This window comes from Zonotrichia albicollis, chromosome 9 (assembly GCF_047830755.1).
Source record: "Zonotrichia albicollis isolate bZonAlb1 chromosome 9, bZonAlb1.hap1, whole genome shotgun sequence".
NCBI lineage: Eukaryota > Metazoa > Chordata > Aves > Passeriformes > Passerellidae > Zonotrichia > Zonotrichia albicollis.
This window is the reverse complement of record NC_133827.1, coordinates 12232192-12256510: the sequence shown is the minus strand read 5'-3', so window position 1 is coordinate 12256510 and position 24319 is coordinate 12232192. Positions and strand designations below refer to the sequence as shown.

The 24319-nt window shown below is 52.5% G+C and overlaps 1 pseudogene; it reads right to left on the bottom strand.

Annotated features, from left to right (window-relative positions):
- Positions 1-14462: 14462 nt before the first annotated feature.
- On the bottom strand, positions 14463-19990 carry LOC141730031 (cell division cycle protein 20 homolog; annotated as a pseudogene).
- Between the last annotated feature and the right edge of the window lie 4329 nt (positions 19991-24319).

Below are 24319 nucleotides of genomic sequence, written 5' to 3'. Positions count from 1 at the left end.
AGCAGGCAAGGTCCGAAGGTAACCGCTAGAAGCAGCAATGCCAATGGACCTATTAGGGTAGAAATCAGAGTGGTTAGCCATGGTGATTGATTGAACCAGGACTCGAACCAGCCCTGTTGGGCTTCCCTGTCCTTCTGCCTCTGAGCCAGTCTGTTTCTGAGTTCTGCCATGGAGTCTCTCACGACTCCTGTGTGGTCTGCATAGAAGCAGCACTCCTCTCTCAAGGCGGCACACAGGCCCCCTTGCTGCATGAACAGGAGGTCCAGACCTCGCCTGTTCTGCAAGACCACTTCCGAGAGAGAGGAGACTGACTTCTCCAGGAAGGAGATGGATTTCTCGATCCTTTGCAGGTCCTCGTCGATGGTCATTTGCAGCTGGGACAGTCCCTGGTGCTGTGTCGCTAGGGCTGAGACACCCGTTGCCGTTCCTGCCGCTCCTAAACCGAGCAACATTGCAATAGTTACACCTGTTATTATTTCTCTTTTGTGGAGCCGGCTGGGTTCCTCAAAAAGGTGGTACACTTCTTCGTCTGAGTGGTACAGGACCCTAGGAACAATCAGAACTTGGACACAAAAGTCGTTAGAGTCATCAAATTTGGCAAGGGACACACAGGGACTCACTCCAGATCGCTGGCAAACCCACATCCCAGGTGCGGATGGGACTACCCACTTATTGTTTTTCTTGTTAGGCTTGACAACTTTGGTGCAGACGTTGCCTTTCCGCCTAGCTAGGGTTTCATTGCCAAAGCATCTGCCCTGGCCTGTGACCTGACTCAGGGTGATTCCTTTGCGAGGGGTTTCCCATCTGCACTGGTGAGGGGCATCGGCTATGGAGTAACTGAAGGGAGTGTTTAAAGCAATTCCTTCATAAAAGGGAGGTTTGACATCGTAGCAAAGCCAGCAGGATTCGGTTGGGTTAGGGTTGGATTCATTCAGGGATATAAAGGTAGCTTCTAACATACGAAGGATTGGGTCTGAGTCCGCCCTGGCTGCGCGGTCTGTCTGAAAGACTTCCGCATGGCCGGTTGGGACTTTGCTAACTCTAGTGGGTAGGGTTTTAGGGTAGGTTGCGTTTTTCCCTTTCGGCACGCTTTTAATCACTTTGTTTGGTCCAACCGCTCGGGGCGCCGACGGTTGGAGCCTGATAATTCGCACATTTACTCTCTCTTTTGACCCTTGAAGGACAACTGTCCACGTTCGGCCTATGGCCCATCTGGGGTGATGTGGTTGCAAGACTGTCATGTTATAGCTAGTGCATTTCCGAATTTTTGGGATTTTATGGTGATTGCGATAAAAGTTTCCCTGGAGGAAAATGGGTGTTTTGCAGCCGCTGGGTGCCCAGGCGAACTGTAAGAATTTGTCGGGCTCTTGTGGATCCCACCCAGGCCCTGACGGTCTGGCATCTGTAACAATGGTTTCGCAGCCCCAGTGCCCACAATATCCCCACCCTGGGTGATTGCAGTAGCTTTTTCCTGGGTTTGAAGCTGGGCACCAGTAGGATAGGTACATGTGTGTGGCGTGTGGGGAATTGGGGTCTACCTTTGGTCGTCCTGGGAACAGGTCGGTGATGCGGAGCACGAAGGATGGGGCGTTTGGTGTGGTGACTTCCCTGAGCACCTTGTCACTACTAAGGTGACGCATGACCCACCTGAAAGGCCGGTGGGGGTAGTGATCTGGGCTGGCTTGTCCTCTGGCAACAAGCCCCAACAGCAAGATCACACAGAAACACCGCTGATGCCTGGGTCTCACCCGTGCGGGTCTCTCGGGCGCTGCCAAGCGGCTTGGTGGTCTGTCACTTTCCTCTGGGATGGGCATGTACGCGTCACGAGGACGTCCTATGAGCATGTCCTGTAAACAGAAACTCACAATTCTCGTCAGTCTCATCCTGCTTATTATGAAGGTCGGGCTTAATTGACTTAAGTGGACACCACCTGACTTTGCCGTCCTTTTTGACAGCTGCATACCCTCTCCCCGTGAGCATCAGCCTCCAGCCCCGTTCCCATTCGCCCAGCTCGTTCCTAATTACCACCTGCGGGCCCTCCTCTATCGCTCGGGTGGCCCAGTGCTTTTGAACGGGACTGTTTGTTTCATCTCCCCTAGGGAACTGATTCAGTGCTAGCAAAGCAGTTGCCAGCATGCGCGCTTGATCTCCCGGGGGAATGGCATTGGCAAAGCCCTCTGCTTTTGCCAACACCTCTAGCTTGGTTTTCAGGGTCTGATTTGCTCTCTCCACTATGGCCTGCCCGGTACTGTTATATGGGATACCTTGCACTAATGTGATGCCCCATTTTGAGGTGAATTCCTGTACTGGTTTGGAGGTGAAATTGGACCCGTTGTCCATTTTGATCTGCTTTGGGATACCAAGCCAAGCCATGGCTGTCAGCCAGTGCTGAATTGTGGCCTTGGAGTTTGTTTTGGGGTGCTGTGTGGCTATGATCGCTCCGCTATAAGTGTCCACTGTCACTGCAAGCCACGCTCGGGGCTTCAGTAGTTCACACCAGGTGAAGTCCGATTGCCAGATCTCTGAAGGCTTGAGACCTCTCGGGTTGACTCCACTGGTCCACAGGGGTGACTTCTGGCAATGAGGACAGGTGGCTACCACGTGTTTTGCGTCTGCGGTCGGGATCCCGCATCTCTTCACCAGCGCTTTGGCTCCGATGTGGAGCGACTCGTGCAGCTGACGAGCTTCCTGCAACGTCCATACGCCTTTTGCTGCGGCGTCCGCTTTGTCGTTGCCGATCTGGAAGTAACCTTTGACTGGGTCATGGCTGTTGATGTGGATGACTGACACGGTGCCCTATCGCGAGGAGAGTGCTTCTTCCAGCATTAGGGCTGCTGCTGATGTAGACACTCCTGGTCCTGCCATGGCTAGGCAAAGCTTTGCCACGAATATAGAGTCCGTTACTATGTTAAGGTGTTCCTCTTGAAAGAGTCCGCACGCCAAGACGACTGCTGTCGCCTCCAGCTGTTGCACTGACAGTGTGGGGTCACATGCTTTGACGCAATGCCATTGCTCTCCTGCCTGCCACACTGCTGCTGCGGTTGAAGTTGTGGAGGAAGCATCTGTGAAGACCGTTGGTCCTGGCTGCGGTCGGTCCATGACCTTTGGCGGTATGTCCATGTCGACAATGGTCAGCAGCTTAGTCCAGGGTGGTTTGGAGGAGTAGGAGATTTCTCCTCCGAAGCCGGTGAGAGCAAGGGCTAGGTACTCCGATATCGTGGCTGACTCTGTAGTTGGTTGCTTGCGAAACGGAAGGTGGATGCTTGTTGGCTCAGTCCCTAGGTGTTTCAAAGCGAGTTTCCTGCCTTTCATGATGAGGTTAGCGATGCATTCGATTCCTGGGGAGAAAGCACGAGCAGGTCTTCCGAGAACCACCCATTGAATCGGTCGGGCCTTTTCAGAAGGTCCTTGAGCCAGTGCTCCCACTCCCCCCCTCGGTGTAAAGTGAACGTATAAGTCCAGTGGCAGGGCTGGGTTCCACCTGGCAAGTGTGCCCGTGGACATCTGGCTTTCAATGAAGTCAAGGGAGCTCGTCGCTTGCGGTGTCAGCTCCTTGGGTTCCCAGGGGTGCTTCCCTTTCAGGAGGTCATACAAGGGGTCCATGACCTCAGGAGGAATCAGGACGATGTTGCGAAGCCACTGCAGGGATCCCACCAGGCGTTGCACGTCGTGTAGTGTTTTGACGTCTCGACTGACCTTCGCCTCGGGGGGTGTCACGTAGGAGCTTGTGATCCCCACTCCCAGGAAGGTCACGCAGGGTCCTCTCTTGATCTTTGCACTTGCGATCTCGAAGCCGTTGGCCTGAAGGGTTTCCGTGATTGGGGATACCAGGTGATCTACTTCACTTGCCGATGGAGCTGCTACCAGGATGTCGTCCATGTACTGGATGATGGTTGCGGTGGGATGGGAGTGTCGAACTGGCATCAGTGCTTTGTCCACAGTGATTTGGCATATGACAGGACTGTTGACAAGTCCCTGTGGCAATACCCGCCATTGGAAGTGGAGGTTAGGCCGTTCGCCATTTCGGAATGCCACGGAAAAGGCAAATCGTTCTCTGTCCTCAGGGTGCAGGGGTATTGAGAAGAAACAGTCCTTGATGTCCAGCACTGCGCACGGCCGCCCTGCAGGGATGGATGAGTTCGTGGGTAGCAGTATCTGGACCGGACCCATGGGTTGAATCGCTTTGTTTACCTCTCTCAGGTCGTGGATGAGACGATAGCCTTCTCCGGACCTTTTGGGGATCACGAATACAGGGGTGTTCCAGAGGCTGATGGAGGGTTCTATGTGACCCTTTTGCAGCTCGCGGTCGACCAGTTCCAGTAAGGCTGCCGCTCGAGGCTCTGTCAGGGGCCACTGCTCAACCCATACGGGGTCTGATGATTTCCAGGTCAATTTGATCGGCAGCGGAGGGTGTACAGCAGTGGCCCTTAGGATAAATTTGTAATCCGGAATCCTAGCATGGAAAGAACATCCCTTCCTAACAGGGGTGGAGAATTGTGCAGTATGTATGGGTGGATCGCAACTATCTGTTCTGGTCCCTTTTTCGTGTGGAGTGTTATAGCCACCAGCTGGGTGCTTTTCCATGCCCGAGACTGCCCTCCCACTCTATTCACTGGAGGGACTTCTTTGAATTGCCAATGTCTGGGCCAATGTGCTTGGGGAATAATCATGCAGTCTGAACCCGTGTCCGCCCAGAACTGTAACCCTATGACATGGGAATCCTGACTGCCATAAAGCCGGCATGTTCCCCACACCATCAAGGGTTCCCTCCCTATTTTCATAGCCAGGGCCACCCAGGGATCCCGCTCTGGGGCGTCTCCTGCTGGCCCTGTACCACCGGCGCAGCTTGTGGCAGTGGGGGGTGTGAGGGTGTTGAGGGGGTTGCATAGCTTTGCCATTGCACCGTAGGCAGGGATGCAAAATTGGCTACTCCCTGTGGGGGGATAGGATATGAGGGTCCCCTGCCCCAGTGGGGGTTGCCGTAGCTGGGCCGCTGCATATTCCAGGAGGGAGGGGGCTGGACACGGCCTGGCTGCCCCCCCCCCCCCCCCCCTTTCCCTGAAGCCTGGATCTGCATTCCTTAGTCAAGTGCCCCTTCTTCCCGCATGCCCAGCACGGTCCCTTAAGTCCCCCTTGGCGTGGCGGAGCAGCTGCTGATAGGCGCCATGGCTGGGGACAGTTTGCTGCCAGGTGGCCTGCCTGGCCACACTTAAGGCATGCCATCACACTGGTTATTGCAGTGTGAACTGCTGCTTGGATGGGAGCCAGATGCTCTTCCTTTGCAACATGCCTAATCATGGTTGCTGCATTAGCCTCAGGTGGCAGTGACCTTAAGATGTCCTTGGTGGCTGAGTTACACTGCTGGCGCAGGCAGTCTGCCAGCACGGGACCCTTAGCCTCCGACGGCAACGAAGAGGAGTCCAGTGCTGCCTGAAGTCTGTCCACAAACTGAGTGAAGCTCTCGCTCTCACTCTGTTTGATGGTCGACCATGGGGCTGGACTGGCTACTACTTTAGCCGCAGCACGGATGGCTTCCCGGGCAGCACGGGTGGTTGTCATAACCTCATGAGCCCTCAAGCCCTCAGCCTGCGCCTGGGGGGTGATCATAGTGGGGTCTCTGCCCATGAGCCTTTGTAAGCTGGAGCCATGCAGTGGATGGTTAGGTCCTGTCACTCGGGCCAGCTCCTTTGTGCATTGATCTTCCCACTCCTGTTTAAAAACAATCATCCCCGTGCCATCAAAAATCATTCTACACGTCTGTTTAATATCAAAAGGCAACATATCATCCCCTCCGAAAACGCCATCAATAAGTGTGGTAACCATGGCAGAATTAATTCCCTTGTCTGCAATCGCTTTGATTATTGCCTGGATTTCCTTTGGGTTTACAGGGGAGTAAGTCCTCTGTTGGTTATCGCCTGTTCCCCTCACGCGGACCGGGAGCACCAGGTTAGCAGACGGGCTCCACTCCGCGCAAAACATCTTTATTTTCCGCCAATCCGTAAGCGGAGTCCGGTCTTTCTCTAATGACCCCTTCACCCATGCGGGAGCCCTGCGACTAGAAACCTTGTATGCCGCTGATCTCCCTCTGTTAAAGCTAGAATCCGAATCCGAACTCTCCGAATCCGAACTCCCTGACTCCCCCTCGTCCCAGACCGAGTCAGAGTCAGAGCCGGAAACAGAGTGAGCCCGCACTTCCGGGCTGCTCTGCCTTTTTCCCGGGCTCCGACCCCGCCCCCTCCCGCGGGGGTCAGGCCGTTCCCTCCCCCTGGGGTCCCCCCGCCTCCTGCCGGGGGAGGTTCTTGCCCTATAAGGACTTAATTTGAATAGAGCGCTTTGATTGGTCTTACGCTGTACCGCGGGGACCGCCCCTTCTCCCCGCTCTCCCGCACATGCGTTCTGGGGCGCGCTGACTGCATTTCCGCCCCCCGTCTCCTTACTTCCGCCCTCACCATGTGCTTCGGCGCTTTTTTCAAACCCATATGGCGGCGGGGAGTCCCCGCCGCTCCCGTCGCCGCTCCCGGCGCCGCTCCCGGCGGGGTCGGCCGTGTTCCGCGCCTCCTCCGCCAACCCCTGCCAGAACGCCCGTGCGTGTCCTTCCCCCCCCGATGGCGAGCCCGCTCTCTGGGGGGTTTCCGCCGACCGCGCCCCCCCCGCGAGACCGCCCGGGTCAAGAATCTCCGCAGTCTGTGTCGCCGCACCTACCCCGGGCTGTGGGGGGGCTAGCAAGCAGGTTTGTGCGGCTTTCCAGGCTTCCTGCTCTTGTCGAGCTTTCTGTAAAGCCTGGAGAACTTTGCCCCAGGATTTTAGGGCTTTCCCTGAGCCGGACAACATAGTGTCTTCGGCCAGGACCTTTGTGCAATCATCCCAAACCTCCGGATGGAGGATATCCGTGGGGCTTTCTATAGCCCCAAGCTTAACCAATCTCGGCAATGCGAGAGATAAATCCTTAATTTTACATTCTAACCCAAACTGTGCATGCATATCTGATACAACCTTTGCATAGGATTCCATGTTCCTTGCTGGTCCGAGGACGTCTCCCCACGCTGCAGTCGGACCTGCCGCTGCAGCCACTGTCTCCCGTCCAGGCGAATTCCCGTTCCCCAGGCGCTGATCGGCTTCCCGGGTTTTCGGCACCAGAATGTTGCCTTCTGATACAAGGCAGGCGGCCTGGTTTCAGGAAACAGCACGGCGACCCCCTTCCCCGGGGTCGCTCGGGCCTAAGAAACACGCAGACACCAATATGGTGGAGGATCAAAGGCCTTTATTCTCTCTTCCCGTGGGGTTTTATAGTCTAGGGCCTTCTACGTCAGGTGGGGGTCTGTCTTTACCATCTATGGTTAGTAGGCAATGGAAAGTTACCTGGGCAAGTGGAAAGTTACCGGAATCCGGTTTAGGGGGCTACATTCCTATGTTAATTTTCTTATCTAAGGGGACAGGGGCCCTGTCTTCCCGTAACATCACGAGATCTTCCGAACGCCAGGCCCTATCTGCTACAAGTCTCCTTGGTTCTGAAGTGTCACCATGGACCCTTCGTTCCATGAGGTTCCGCAGTAGAACATGGTCACCTTGGTTCTGTGAGGTTCTGCAGTGTCACAATGCATGGTTCCACCAGGCCTTGCTGTGTCACAATGGCCCCCTGGTTCCAAGAGGTTTCTCAGGGTCACAATGGTCTCCTTGGATCCGCAGTATCACAATGGACCATTGGTTCAATGTGGCCCCAGTGTGCCCAAATGGATTTTGGTTCCATGGGGTTCTGCTGTGTCACAATGAACCCTTTGTTCCATGACTTTGCACAGTGTCACAGCTGACTCCTTGGTTCTGTGAGGTCCCACTGTCACCAGATCTCTGAAATATCAGAATAAGGCTCCGTAACACTAATTTGCTATTTCAGAGGGAATAATTTATTCAGGCCTGAGGTCCAACATGGGATAATTCCTAACCTTATATGGACATGGGATAAGCAACACCAGTGTGTTGCTTATATACAGTCACTGAATGTGAATTACAATTTACACATTTCCATAAAATCCACCCCAAGTTCCCAGATTCACTCCTTGTTTTCTCCATTCCTGCACCCTTGAGCCAGATGTCTTCTTCTTCTCTTCTACCCATCCTTGCTGGGAAAGCAGCCCGTGCGTGCCTTGTTCTTGTGCTGAAAGTTCACAGGCAGGGTAAAAATGGAATGAACCCTTTTGGTATCAGCCCCAGGGCAGGCAGAGGCAGGCAGGAGGCAGAGCTGTCAGCAAAGGAAGGGCCCAGCCAGGTGGGGCAGCCGGGGGATGCCGACAGCCTGCAGGGACAGAGGCGCAGGGCAGGGACGCCGTGGGACAGCCTGGGCTGCACAGGGCACAGGGATGGGCAGCAGCTGCAAGACAGCCCTGCCAGAGCCACCTTGGGCAGCACTTTGGCCATGGCTGCTGACCCTGGGCCTGAGGCCACGAGGGGACAAGTGACCCTTGCAGGCCTGGGGCCTCATTGCCTCCTTGTCCCTGCTCAGCAGCCTGGCAGGGGCCGCCCCATGCTCCTGCCCCTGGCATTGCACATCCCCACATGCCAGTGCCCATCCCGGCAAGAGCCCTGAGCAAGGAGGGAGGGACAGGATCTGCCTGGCCAGGGGCTGGGGCTCAGGCCTTCGCCCTTTGCATTCCTGAAACACATCCAGGTGTGCTCAGCACCAGAGACACCTTTGCCTTGTTTGTCCCCAGCTGTCATCACTGCCTGCAGTGTTCTGCTCTAACTGGAACCTGGGGACACTTTCCCAGTCATATCCCTCAGTGGAACACATTAAAACTTCAAAAAACTTCAGCGTTTAAATTTCATTTTGAGTTCTTGAAAAGTTTCTTGAACACTCTCTCAGGGACTGAGCTTGATGTAAACAACACCAAAGCCCTGTGAGAATCATTAAAGTTTTCCTAGTCAAGTGATGGAAAAAGATTTCAAAGAACTTGTAAGAAATACACATTCTTATTTTAAATGAAGTATTTTATATTATCTCCCTTTAGACCAGAGATGATTTCAGCAGTCTGTGATTGATATTGACCCAGGGTCTCTCCTCAGCAGCTCTGGCCTGCTCACAGAAGCTGTGCCTGGAGCTCTGACCCAGTGTGGACAACCTTGCTCCACATTGCCCAGCCCCATCCTGTCTGTCCTCACTGCCCTGGGCCCTGCTGTGCTTGCAGAGCTGGCTGCACTCACCTAAGAGGGATTTTCACTTTTTGGGGTTTTTGAAGCAATCTGAACCTCCTGAGTTTCCCCAGTGCAAACAGACACACTGCTCAGGTGTGTGCCAGCCCCAGGTGCCACCAGAGGCACTGCAGAGCTGCCCTGGGCCAGCTGTGAGGGTGGATCATCAGCCCAAGTTGCACTGGGCCCCTGCAAGGGGCTGTGGCCATGGGCACTGCACTGACCCCACTGCTGGGTTTGGCTGCCACGTCCACCGTGAGAAATTAAACTGTCCTTGGAAAAACTGGGGAGGACTGGGACATACTGGGGTACACTGGGAACGCTGTGGGAGACACTGGGACATACTGGGAGTGACACTGGGGAAGAGTGGGACGACCTGGGAACACGAGGAATGCTGAGGGGGAATCTGGGTGGACTGGGATGGACTGTGGGGGTACACTGGGACATACTGGGAGTGATGCTGGGGCAAACTGTGGACACTGGGGCATCCTCTGGATGAAACTGGGGTGAACTGGAAGGGACTGGGAATAAACTCACGTGTATTGGGAGGGACTGGGCTGTACTGGGAGGGATTGGAGGGGCACTGGGTTTGAACTGCGCTGTACTGAAGATGAACTGGTCTGCACTGGGAGGGACTGGAGGAGGGTGAATGGGCTGTTCCCACCTCCACCGCATCCCATTTGCCGAGGCTCCCGCCAATCACTGCCTGCAGCCAATCAGCGCCAGGGATCCAGGCCTGGGGGCGGTGCCTAAGGTTGGCGCCATCTTTCCTGTTTGCCTACAACAGTCATCATGCCCCGCGGCCGGTTACAACCCCGTTAGAGCCAGAACTACAACGCCCGTCATGCCCCGCGCTCCACAGCCCCCCCCCCCCCCGGGATCCGCCCCCGTCTGTCCCATAAATGCTCCCCAGACCTTCCAGGATCCCTCAGCGCCCCCTCAGCGCCCATACGGGACCCCCCAAAGCGTCCCCAGACCCCCTGAGTGCTCCCAACCCCACAGATGCCCGGTACAGCCACTTCTGGGAATTCATCTTCTCTCATCCCCAGTGGCCCCAGAGCCCCTCAGAACACAGTCCCGCGCCTGAAACTCCTGCCGTGCCCCGCACCCTAAATAGCCCGATTGGAGCTCCCCGAGCTCCCCTCGAGTACTCTCGAACCATTTACGTCCCCCCCCGAGGATCTCAAGTCGCAGGTCGGACGCAGAAGTGTCCCATAAGTGCCCTCCCGGACCCCCAAATGCCGCGTTCGACCCACTTCCGCGACTACAGCTCCCATCATGCTCCGCAGCGCACCTCCAGCGCTAGTCCACTCGGGACTTCATCTCCCGTCATGCCCCGCGCCCCACTGAGAGCCATTGCAGCTGCGGCTCGAACTCCCGTGATGCTCCGCGGCCCCATTGAACCGTATGATACCCGTGCTTACAACTCTCATCACCCCCGTGCCCCAGAGAACCCCATTCGAGCCTCCCAGGGGCCCGCCCGGACCCCGAAGGGCGCCAAATTCCCCTCCCTGACCTCCAAGCGCCCCCCTGGACCCCCACGTGCTGCCTGGGACCCCGAACTGTTCCTCAGAGTCTCTGAGTGCCCTTCGAAGTGCCCACCCGGCTTCCCCAAGTGTCCTCTAAACCCTCAAGTTCTGTCTGAATTCCCTCCTCAGACCCAAAACTGCCCCAAATGTGCCCCAGAAATGTTTTAAGGGACCCCAAAGTGGCCTCTGTGAGATGCAAAGCTGTGTTTCATGTCAGGTACAAACAGGCGACGTGTGTACTATTGAATGTGAAATGTGTGGACCCCGACAATGGGAGAGCTTTGAATTCTAATAGTAACTAAGAAAAATAAAGCATGGAAAAAGGCCTTTGAACCTATGTTTTGTTCGCAATTGTTATGTTTGCCCAATTATCCCATCATAAAAACAATATTAAAAGTAGTAACAATTTTAATTGAATAGTTAAAATAAAAATATAAAATTGGATACAATATAATTCGATTAAAATAAGGGATAATTTGGTTCCAATACTAGCGCATAAGCAAGAGATACCGCGGGGTACGGAGGGCAGGGTTCTTGACCCTTGCCACTTCACGTACAAGCTTGCCAAGTGAAAATCACCCCTTATATGCCATGTGTCAATGCCATCTCCTCCTATTTTCCGTTCGTCACTTTTCTGTCTCTGCCTTCATTACCACCCTTATCACGCATGCGCCACCACTCGGTTTGGTGGTCACACAAGTCTTTGGGGGTCGTCACTGATGAAGGCCCTGTAGTCTTCTTCGCTGTCCTTTAATTCCCCTTTGGGTTACACATGCGCACCAAGCCAGTACAATGTAAGCCAAGACTAACGCATCACTGCATCTACATATCAAGGCAATAAGTCCCTTATAATTAGCATTTTCTGGGACCAAAGCAGGTTCTTAGTCATTTTTAGCAACTGTATCTTCAGCTTCTTTCCTGTGGTCCTTGAAAAAACATCTGCTGGGAAAGGCGGGGGGGGGGGGGGGGAAGTGGAGCCCCTCCTCTCCCTCTCCTTTTTGGCATTACTATTTTTAACTTATTTTATTATTTCCAGATATTAATTACTGTATCAATATTGATTACTGTTTCAATTTTTATCAGCATGAATCATACCTATTTACCACACAATTAACCCTGGTTGATTTAGGAGCATTGGAATTAAGGTGTTAAGAATGTTGCTTTTTTCTTGCATTTAATCCATAAAAAAGCTCTGCCATAATAACATTTTGAAGTATAATTTTAGAATATTACTTGTATCCTTGAAATGGTAGCTTTGGAATATATATAAAAGAAATATGCTTATCTCACGCCTTATTGAAGCAGAGAAAAACAGCTTGAGAAAGGAAGATGAACATCACAAGGGTTTATGGCTTCGACCAAAGGGAAGCTGGACATCACTGTTATGAGATTTATAGTCTCTGCAATTAAAAGGTGGACACACATCTGGGGAGCTGGACCCCACCAGACGGGATTTGTCTTTCTATTTTCAGAAACTGGACCGTCACCATCTGGGGATACTCCTTTGAGATACATCCTGAGAAAAACTAAAATCACAACAGTGTATAGAATTGTGATGTAATAAGTTGGAATAAAAATTGCTGATGGGTAAAAAAATTGGAAATAGAAACTGCTGAGAAAGCTGATGAGTACCCCTATAAATACCTGTAACCCTCAATTATTGGTGTGCAGTTGGAGGGAAAACTTCCCCCACTGTACCCAGTGCTGTATTGCTCATACCTTACCATATTAAATAATAAATTGATTGCTGCTTGAATATTGGCCTAGTCAAGCTTCTTATTCATAACACTGTTAGCTGTGCTCTTCTATGGGCTGGCCATGGCACTTGGTAATAAATATGCTGTCATGCTGTGAACTGAATTCACACCTTACAGGGCTGTGTTCACTGGGCCTGCTGGATCAGTGCCCACTTCCTTCCTCTGCTCCTCCTCACTCCAGGACTGTAAGAGACCAGCATGGGGTCAAAGACCCTGCAGTATCATTACCCTCTGGTAATGCTCAGAGGTCCTCTAAGGGCTATGTAATGCACAGCATCTGGGTGTGGGGCATGTGCTAAGGAGAAAGAAAGAGTCTGTGAGAAAGCTGAGCTGCTCTTACATGGGACTGCAAAAATGACAGGAACTTTTTGGCATATAAAGCTTTCCTTCCAGGTCAGGGACCAGGGAAAGCCTAATCAGCTGTGGCCCTGCAGAGCAAGTCTGTGCTAACTCCCAGCACCAAGTGCAGGGCTGTGGGACACGGCTCCTACAACAACAGTACAGCTCTGTGGAAGAGCCCAGCCTTGCATCTGGGTTCCTGCCTGCTTCCCCTTTAGAGATAGCTGTGGCCTGAGGATTTGTGTCTGAGGGAGAGCTCCATCCTTGTGCCTCCTGATCTTTCCCAAGTGGCCAAATGGGGATGCACCAGCAGCTCTGCTGGGAAGGTGCTGGCTCAGTGGCTGTCTTTTGAGACTGTGCCCCCCATATCAGCTTTATGTGTGTGGGGGGGTGCTCTGGTGGGTGTGGTTACACACTCACTGGCCTTGGCAGAGCACAAGTTGGAACCTTTGAAGGTTCCAGCTGCTGTAAGGCTCAGGAGGCAGAGCTGGTGCTGGGCACAGTGTGGTACTGTGCTGAGGGAAAGGTGAAAACAGTTAATAATCCACCCTCAGCTAATCACTGAGGGCTGATGGGAGGCACAGGCTTGGTGGAGCTGCTTTGTACAGGCCAAGGTGCTTATCAGCTGTGCAGTGTCCCCAGCAGCCCCTGGCAATGCTGGTACAGATGAAGGACAGGCTTGATGGGTCTGGTGCAGCCCCACAGCCTCAGACACTGCGGCTCCACTGTGCACAGCAGCATGGCTGAGCTGGTTGTTGGTCAGGTAAGGGCTCAAATATATTTCCTGCCACTTGCTCCAGCACAGTTCAGCCTGGAAAAAAGGCATTTTTCCAAGTGTAGGGGAGTCAAGCTCCAAGAAATGTCAGCTGAGCCCTGGTACTTGTTCCCATGCATGAAGCCTCAGTGAGGCACCAGGGCCTCCTGTCAGCAGGAGGGGAAGGGAGATCACAGCTGTTGGAAGAATACGTGACCGAAGGCTGAGCACAGGGTTGGTGGTGCTTTGCGTGGCTCTTGCATGACATCCAGGCTGGCTGTGGCAGTGTGAGCTAGCCTTTTGTTTTGCATCAGGCTTTATGCCAGAGCCAGCCCCTTTCCAGCCTTTGGGGTGATTACAGCTGTTGCTCTATATTTCCCTCCCTCCTTTTTTTTCCCAACAGCTATTCTACTCCAGAACCATAGGCAGGCAGTGATGGCTGCCTGTAGCTAACAAGACAAACTGAGATCTGCCTGCAGAGCCATAGGAAGGTGTCCCTGGGCTTGTGAGACAGGCCAGGACAACACAAAATGAGGCCACAGCCATGCTGTGCTTTCAGTTGAGCCTGAGGTGGAGCTGCTGTGCTTGTAGTCAGCATCTAGATGGGGCAGGTGACATATCTATCTTAGCTGGGACAGAAACAGAAGTACAGCCCTTGCACAGCATCCTTCTGCTAGGCTGTGCTAAGCTCAGGAGCCTGTAAACTGGCCCTTAAGACCTAGGTCTCCACACCTTGCCCAGATCCCCAGCCTCAGGGAGAAGGACTTGGGTTTAGGAGCCATGGCTTTTTCTTCCATCAGACTCCATTAAGAAAAAGTCAAGTAAAGCAGTTCATTAACATTTAAAATACTGTATAGCGTGTAAACCAAATATCCCCCTCCCCACAACAATCCCGTGCTCTCAGCAGATGCTCTGGTGAAGAACACTGCTTTTGGCACTGTTTGCCTTCTCTTTCTTGTTCTTCTTTATGGGGTCCATCTCAAGACAGTGCCAGATCCGCAGTGTTTCATCAGCAGCTGCTGAGGCCATTGATGTACCATCTGGACTCAAGGTCAGGTTCAAGATTCTATCAGTATGAACTGAGGAGGAGAAGGAATGTGCAATCAGGGATGAGCTGATCAGCACATGCACATTTACTCCTGTATGCTCCCATGAGCCCTGCCAGTTTGCATAGCTGTCTCCTCACTGGCTGTGGCAGCATGATTTCAGACCCCAAGCGTACACTTGGATCAATGGTATCTCTTCCACAGCCCCGTGGGCATGCTTTACTCCTAGCAGCATGGCCCTGGATACTGTCCTGTATCAGTAATGCTGCAGGCTCCAACCAAGGAGTGCAGCTGTCTTCAACCTCTAACAGCCCCCCCACCCAGGCCCTGTCCACCTACCTTGCAGCTCTGCAATCTTGTTCATTCTTGGATACTTCCATATAACCAGCTGATTCTATGCAAAGCCATGGGCTGAAATGAGCTTCCTGTAGTTTGTGGACCATAGGATAGAAGAGACCTGCAAACAGGCAGTAACACAGGTGCGACAAGGTGCATGTGCTGATGCTCACCACTTGGAGGCCAGCATGGTCCCCCTCCTTCCCTGTGCCTCTGGGCCTGAGGAGCCAGCAGCTCTGTGGAGGTGTGCTGCCAGAAGGTGTTTGTCTCCAAGTTGATGTTCATCTCTCACCTGGGAGCGGGTATCAACAGCACTGAGGCAGGCGCCAGAAAACACGTTCCAGATGTGGATATGTCTGTCACTAGTGCCACCTCCAGTGGCTGGAACATTCATCTGCCATGTGCACCACGCCAGGCCTGAGAGAGGAGAGTTCACTTTAAAATATACAAGAGGCAACCTGCACCCAGCCAGTGCTGCATGCCTGCCTTGCACACACATACCCGCCCATGGCAGCTCTGTGCTCACCTTGACAGCACCCTGGTGCTGAGTGAAGGTCTGTACAGGAGCAAAGTTGCCACCCCCACCTTGGGTGCATGGCCAGACGTTCGCCAGACTGTCATTGCCACCGCTGGCCAGGTAGCGGCCATCCAGAGACCATTTGAGTCCGCAAACCTCGTGTGTGTGGCCAGCAAGGGTGGCCACGGGATGCTCAGCCACTCGGACATTGTGGTGATGGATGTGCCCAGTCCATGCACCACTGCAGAGAGAAGAGATGGCTTGCAGGGTCAGGCTGCACATTTTCACCCAAATCCATTTTTTTTTGTTGCAAGACTGCTACAGCTGCCACTGGGTTTCAACCAGTGTTACCAGCAACACAGGTCTGTTGGTGTGAGTGAAACACCCACACAAGCTCTTTACAACTTCAGCACAAATTGCAATACAGGAAAGAGGCCTTCTCCTCACAGCCCCAACAGATAAGGCTGAGTAAGGATCCCAAGCCAGGACAAACGTCTCTCTGCCATCCCTAACCCATGCCACACACAGATTGAGGGATAGGAGTTTGCAACAACTGGAAACTGCCCTTGACCCACTGCTTTACCTGGAGAGGATGCAGCTGTTCCAGCTGAGGGTTCCCACACGGCCACAATGGCTGGTCATGGTTCGGGGACGTTTCAGCTGCTCAATGTCCCATAGCTGGAGAGGCAAAGCAAAAAGTTCTTCAGAAGAAACCCAATCCTGCTTCTGTGCCCTAGGAACCTCACTGCACAGGCTCTGGCATTCAGCTCTCTCAGTAAGGGAACAGAGAAAATGTGTATCTCTTGACTATAGCACAGAAGGTTACGCTGCTTATCAGAAAACCCCCAAACCAAACCCTGCCTTGCACACAGGGCAGTTCCACCCCACACGAGGGAAGACAAGTCAGGTGCATGGCATCCTTCCTCTGCCAGCCAAGGTTTTGTCCCCAGGCCCCACAGTTCTGTCAATCCCTAGAAAACACCTCTAGTTTTACTCCTGCATTCACCTGAACCTCAGCACTACTTGTGCCAACAGCAAGGTAGTCTCCATCTTTAATCCATGACACAGAGGAAATGTAAATATCTGGATGCTCCGTCTGCAGCAGGGGGATAATCTCCCTAGTACCGTAATTCCACAGATAAACAACAGTGTTGTCCAGAGTCACTGCCAAGAAGTTCTGGGAGCTCCAGTCTGAGATTCAGATCTACAATTTGAAAGAGCAATGCAGGTCACACCATGCTTGGCTAGAGAGCATGCCCTTCACCCGTGCTGATGCAGCAGGTGCGGGTGCACATGTGCACACACACACGTACAGGTGAGGGGCAGCCTTCTGACTGTCACTATGCCCAGCTGCTGGGGCCAGGTACCCTGCTCCAAGGTATCTACACAGTGCCCTAGACCACTGTCCCTGTAAGGCCACACAGGGACACTCCAGAAGTGGTCTGCGCTAGCCTGGGTACACAAAATAATACAGACAGCCCAGTTACACTGTCCTAGGAACAGCAATCCAGTGCAGAATGTTCTGGATGCCCAGCACTCAACCCTGCAGCCTACTTACTATAGGGGCCTGAGTAAAGATATGTATTGCAGTAAAAGATATCTGTATTGTATAAGTGACCCTGCCCTGATTCTAGGTATTGTAAATGGGCTGCAGCTGTGATGTCCTTAATTGGGCAGCAGCTGTAGCCCGTGGAGGTAGCTGGGATAAAAAGGGGTGAGGCATTCAGGGAGAGCTAGAGAGGAGTCCTGACTGAGAAGCAACAACAATGCTGCTGTGAAGAGCTGCTGTGAAGAGCTGCTGTGAGAAAACCACCCAGAAGATATGAGACCCTAGAAATATGATATGCAACAATATGAATACAACAAGTTACAGTAGTTGTTGCGAATCTCTGGTGCATCCAAGACCTGGTCTGGCTTTGAGGGAATATATCTGCTATTCTTCCTGCTGAACCCAGGTGCCATTTTCTGACTGTAGAGCACTTTCAGGTTATTCTGATAGCCTGTGTGCAGGGGAACAGGTTTGTTAACCTGAGTTAGTTTCCTCCCAGCTGAGTGCTGCTCACCCAACTAGGAATCCCTTGGAGTGAAAATAAAGTCCTAAGAGAAACACTCACAAGCCTGCAGTGCACTAAAATCACTGGCAGAATGAACTGCTGAACAGGGCTGAGCTACAATTTCCTCATTCATGGAAACAAATTTAACAAACACTTGGGGTTTTGAATCCCATTATATTTAGTTGCAGTTTAAGCTAGAAAGTTCAGAGCAGAGAGTTTGATGCTCTTACAGACTTCATGAAGGTTTGGAACCTGCAGTACAGGTGACTGTCACCGACATCTTTTCATAAAAATCCTTTATTTAGGATTTTTCTCCCTTCTGAGAAGCTGTGGCCTCAGCAACAAAATGTAAACAATGCTTATCTTCTGCGGTGGAATGCAACAGATGGATGCGTGATTGGTCTTGGGTGAATGTTTGGACTTACTGACCACTCACGGCAGAGCTGGGTCTCGCTCTCTGCTGAGACACAGCCCTTTGTTTATTCATTCTTTTTCTATTCTTAGCTTAGCTAGCTTCTGAGAACTTTCCTTCTATTTCTTTTAGTATAGTAATAATGTAATATATATCATAAAAGAATAAATCAAGCCTTCTGAACATGAGGTCAAGATTCTTGCCTCTGTCTTCACCCTGAAGACCCTTGCAAGCCCTGTAACATGTGACCAAGTGGCAGTCATAGCACCTCTCCTAAATAAATTCACTGTAACTTATGCCCTCCCTTAACCTCAGGAACCTTAAGAAAGGAGACTCCAACCTGTACAGCTCTCAGAAACCAGCTGATTTCTCTTGTGACCACACACAGAGCCTCTATGTTGCTGTTCCCCTGACCTGATCTCTCCTGCTGATTCCGCTCACACAGACATACCTTCTGGAGCATTCTCTGGTTTTCCACTGAGGTGGAGGATCTTTGCCTCTTCTACATCAAAACCATTCAGATTCACTGCCCAGGCTTTCTGTTGCTCCTACAGAGACAAATCACCCTCAGTGCAATGCATTTACAACAATTCCCACACTGCAATTTAAACAGACACCTAAGTCCCCTTCTCTTAGAATCTGAAGATGTTTGACTGTGCTGCAAGGGTCAGTCACACAGAGGGAGGTCAAAGCAGTTTTTCCTCAGACTTTCATACATCGTCCTGCTCACATTTTCACACAATGGCAAATTCAGTGTCATTGCCAGTGGGAAAAGCCACAGCCACAAAGTGAGCAAATGCTTCATAAACAGATTTCAGAACACAGTCCAGAAGTGTTCCCTGTGGAGACATTGTCCTAGAATAGCTACCATCAGCAGTTTCACTTTGCATAGGCTTACAGCTTTGTGTTTTTGTTGCCTGCTACATTTTAAAGCCTCATTAGTCAAAAGCTAAATTTTGCTTCAAGAAGCAGCATAAGCTTAGACTGCATGGCAGTCTCTACAGCTTCAATCTCATGCTCGGCACCTGAAGCCCAGAGCTGCAAGTAGTGATGGCTAGGACTTGTCAGTCCCATGTGCCCACTTGATAGAACCTATAGTTTACTGCTCTGTAAAGGGGCGGGAAGGAGTAGCGGTTGTTGAAGTAATTGTAACTTAGCAACATGATCACCTTCTTGGTAGGGGAATCCTCAGCAGGGTCATTCTCTTTGGTTAGGAGGAAATTTGCCATATCCATCTGCATAGTGCTGCGGTTGGGAATGTAGCGATCCCCCTCAGGCTTTGTGGGGGTGCTTTGAATTTTGGATCCAGATTTACCTGCATTCACATATGAAAATATTGTCCTACAGCTATTTAACAGCCTGTATTAGAGCTTTCACGGGAGTAAACCCAACACTCTTCCACATCACACCCACCAGACAAATAGGATTCTGAGGTCTCATGCCACCCAGTCACAACTAACTTATATTATCCTCCCTGCCACCAAATTGGTTAGGGACTGTGTGCACTTGGGTCTAGTACAACAATTCCAGAGTCCAGAGATAAGGGGAAGATACAAAAACGCTCACAGGATGTAAAGCTGTCAGCTGACAGTCCCGCCCACACTCGTCCTAGCATACAGCTGTGCCAGCAGGGCTCAGCTGGGCGAACAGCAGCTCGCCAGCCCCAGTGCTCAGAGCTCTGCCCCTCATGCTGGCAAGGAGGTGGGTGGCTGTCAGGAGCACAGCCCACCTCCTCCTGCCTGAGCAGCAGCCAGTAGGGCAGCGTGGCAGGGAGCCCAGAGCCCCATGGCTACAGACAAGCAGCCTGGGCGAGGCTCCCGCACTCAACCTCTGCTGTTGGTGGCCGGCGCTCACCGGGTATCTTGGACGGCATCTGTCTCTCTGTCTCTCTTGCTGGAGCTGTGGGAGCGATTGACCGGCTTCACGGGCGACACGCAGACGGGGCTGGGCCCAGGGCCACTCTTCTTGGCCTTGCGTTGCCATTGTGTAGGCAGCGCATTTGGGATCAGCGTGTCCAGCTTCAGCAGCCCATGCAAGTCGTCCTTGAACAGGAACTGCGCCATGGTCCTGCGGGCGGGCAGGCGGCGTTAGCCGTACCCACCAGCTGGGCTGAGCCTACTCCGACAGGCCCCGCCGGCCTCCCCACCACCGGACCGTGCAAGCCCTCTGGCCACTCCTCCCCGCTAACGGACACCCCCACTCTCCCCAGCCGCTCCTCGGGACACCCCATCAGCCGATACGCCCTCCCTCCGCTCCTCGGGGATCCTCGAGCAGCCGGCACCCCTTCCAGCCGCTCTTTGGGGCTCTCTCGGATAAGTGACATTCTCCTGTCCCCTGCCTTTCAAGGGCAATCTCGTCCCTGCTCTTTCTCCTCCCCACAGTGCTTTGCCTCTGCCCTGTGCCCCTGGGGCTGCTCTTGGCCAGGCAGCCTCAGTGGGAGCCAGCACTGGCTGCAGCCCCAGTGGGCCCCCCAGGACAAGGCCCAGCAATTAGGAGGCCAATGAAAGCTCTGGGCAGCAGCAGAACCCCCAGCAGAGTTCTTTGGACAATCATGGACTGGCCAGACCTACACTGCAGCCTCACTGGGAATGTTTCCCATGTACAGCAGACTTTCAAAAGAAGCTGTTTGAGGAAAGGAGAACTAAACACTCACTGTCTTCTCCTCAAGTAAGTCCAAATTCGGACAGAGCATAAGATGAAGATCAGCTCCAAGACAAGCAGGCCTTCCAGGAACCCCAGCCAGCAGCCTGTTCCCTGACAGAAACCCCTTCCAAGGCCCTTCTGGGAATCAGGAACATGGGCAGTGGTTCCAGCTGCACTTGTGGGAGCAATGGGGAGCGTCAGCCCGTGCTGTGCTGCACTGCTGAGCTGGCAGCATGGTGGATGCGGGCAGGACGTTCTCGGTTTCCCCCAGAGCTGGGGCCTGCAGGCACCTTGTCGCCCCTTGGCACAGGCTGTGCCATCCAACAAAGCCCAGCAGGCTGGGAGGAGAGCCCGGGGGCAGCAGGAAGCTGAGAGAAGGCCCTGCTCTAGAACTGAGGGAGTTCTACCGAAAGCAAACAAAGATGGTAACTTGAAGACATTCCCACTGTGCTCAAAGTTTGTCTGATAAGACTAAGACGTGAGCTTGTCAAAAATCCCAGGAAATATCTGGGAAAAGGTTTTATGTATGTTGGTTGTGACTAGGTACAAAGCTCCTGCAGGAAAAGAGCCTCTGCAGCAGGCTGGCTGGCTGAAGGGGTCTTACTTCTTCCTAGAATAAAGATTACCACTCAAGTGCAATTTTATTTTTTATTGTATGAGGGGAAAATATTTTCCAGACCTCTAAAACTAGTTTCAAAAATACAGATGTGTTGTGGAAAAAGGAATTAAACATATGGGGATTTCTCTCTACAAGAGATATTTCTAAATATTTCTAAAAATGAAAAGTGAAGACAAAATAAGGTCACTTTTCCTGGATTCTAAAACTACTTAGAAAAATCGTAAACTACTATAGGAATTGGGAAGATATATTTGGGGGTGTCTCTCTACAGAAAAACGATTTTGAAATATTTGTACAGATTTCTAATTTCTAAAACTGAAAAATTAAGCAAATGGGGTTGCTTTTTCTCAGGAGCCCCATGCTGCTGCCTGCCTCCTGGGCTATCCCAGCCCTCGGGACCCCGCCGCTGGTCACAGCAGCCCCTACCTGGCTCCTGCCTGCCCACACCGTGGGCATCCACGGCTGCTCCTGGCCATGGAGCTCAGCCAGTGCTGCTGCCGGCTGGGCTTTGCTGCTGCTGCCACCCAAACACTGGGGTGACGGCACCTTCCCTTTAGTGCAACAAAAGAAAGGGCCATCACCTAGCCTGGCAGAGAGCAGGGTTAACTTCATTGCTGTTTAGAGGGCAGGCCCAGGGGGCTCAGGGGCAGAGGAAGGGACCTGTTGGTCTCAGGAGGGGCTGGAGGGTGCTGGGCTGCTGCTGGGGTCTATAGAAGGAGTCGGGACGGGACAGAGGAGGATCAAAAAAGAAATGCAAGTAGCTTGGGGATACACATGGGGAGAGGAGGTGGCAGTGTGATCTCCAGGCGAATAGGAGATTTCATTGTTGATTGCTGTTCTGGAGTCTTCAGCTCAAAACTCTTGACAGGGATGCCCAGGACCTTCTTAATTACTGCTGGAGGAGCTGCTCCTGCTCTTTGGGCGTGAGGTGCAGCCACCGTCTTACACCTCTTGTCCAGAGGTGGAACTGTGGAGAGAGGAGGTGGCTGAGGGCCCAGCTGCCAGCGGCACAGAGGGACCCTCCTGCACAGCAGGGCCCAGAGCTGGCAAGGCTCCCCAGCACAGCCGGGGCTGCTGGCACAGCTTGGCCCAGCTGCACAGCTGCCCCTCAAGGCCCCGGCCAGCAGGACACAGCTCTGGGCAGGCTCCCTGACCAGGAGCGGCCCCCAGAGCGCCTCTGCCTTTCAAGGGCAATCTCGTCCCTGCTCTTTCTCCTCCCCACCGTGCTTTGCCTCTACCCTGTGCCCCTGGGGCTGCTCTTGGCCAGGCAGTCTCAGTGGGAGCCAGCACTGGCTGCAGCCCCAGTGGGCCCCCCAGGACAAGGCCCAGCATTTAGGAGGCCAATGAAAGCGCTGGGCAGCAGCAGAACCCTCAGCAGAGTTCTTTAGACAATCATGAACTGGCCACACCTACACTGCAGCCTCACTGGGAATGTTTCCTATGTACAGTAGACTTTCAAAAGAAGCTTTTTGAGGGAAAGGTGAACTAAACACTCACCCTTTGCTCTTCCAGCAAGTCCAAATTTGGACAGAGCATAAGATGAAGATCAGCTCCAAGACAAGCAGGCCTGCCAGTAACCCTAGCCAGAAGCCTGTTCCCTGACAGAAACCCCTTCCAAGGCCCTTCTGGGCATCAGGAACATGTGCTGTGGTTCCAGCTGCACTTGTGGGAGCAATGGGGAGTGTCAGCCCGTGCTGAGCTGCACTGCTGTGCTGGCAGCACGGTGGATGCGGGCAGGACGTTCTCCATTTCCCCCAGAGCTGGGGCCTGCAGGCACCTTGCCGCCCCTTGGCACAGGCTGTGCCACCCAACAAAGCCCAGCAGGCCAGGAGGAGCTGAGAGAAGGCCCTGCTCTAGAACTGAGGGAGTTCTACCGAAAGCAAACAAAGATGGCAACTTGAAGACATTCCCACTGTGCTCAAAGTTTGTCTGAGAAGACTAAGATGTGAGTTTGTCAAAAATCCCAGGAAATATCTGGGAAAAGGTTTTATGTATGTTGGTTGTGACTGTCGTGTGGGGACGTTATGATGCTTGTATCCCCATTCATCTGTTCTGTGCCTTTAAGACTGTCTCTGAAGAGTGAAAGTTTTGTTTGGGTTTCTCTTATCAGGAACACAGACATGGGCAGTACATAGGGCTGTTTTCGCTTTTTGCTTTTGGCTTTCTGCTTTGCTTGCTGTCTCGCTGCTCTTGCTTTTGCTTCTGCTTACTAGCTAGTTCTAGCTAAACAGTCCAAATTCCTTCCTGGACTGTTTCTCCTCTCCTTTTTCTGTGACCATCTCGAACCTGCTCCGGACTGAGACTTGGGAACACCGAGGGTTTGCACCATTTGGCTGCAGCAGCTGCCCCAGCGTTGGAGGGACTAATAGAGCAAGCACCCCCGGAAGAGACTTTCTGATTTTGTCATCTTTCTCAGAGTGGTGTCATCTGGTATTGTTCATTTTGTGTGCTGGGGGTGCTGTGCCTGTTAAATAAACACATTCTTTCCACTTCTTTCTGAGAAATTTTTTCCCGAACTGGTTGGGGGGAGGAGCCATGTGGGTTTGCTTTCTGGAGGGGCCCTTCTTTGGAGGTTCTCTACCAAATTTGCCCTTAACCAGGACAAAATATTGGCGCCCAACGTGGTTCCACCCCTTTATCCCCATATCATCAACATACTACCACACATCATGCATTATTCGTACAAAATTTCCATCTGTTTCCACAAAATTTACAAGCAATACCCATCATGCCTTCATCACATCCCCACAATGGACCACTGAATCCAGGCCCTATATTACAGAGCTGCAGGATTCCGCCCTTTCACTTTACTCCCTTAGGTGAGAACGGTCAGTGCAGGGACCCTGAGATGTGCAGCTCTGTGAGCAAACCATATTATCTCTTGATGTTTCTACTGGCAGGAAGAAGTCGGGGCTAAATGCCTTGATTTCTGTGTAACGGTGTATTCAGTGAAAAGTCACTTAAGGATGTGGCTAATTAAAAAGGACTCTTGTTCCTGCTTTAGACTTCAACCTCAGATGGTTCCCCACTGCTTACCCTTGATAATGAACCACTCCTTAATGGGCTTGGATATGCTTAGGGAGACATTGAGAGCAAGGTGGCTCTTAGGGAAGCTGTGTCTGAAAAGGAC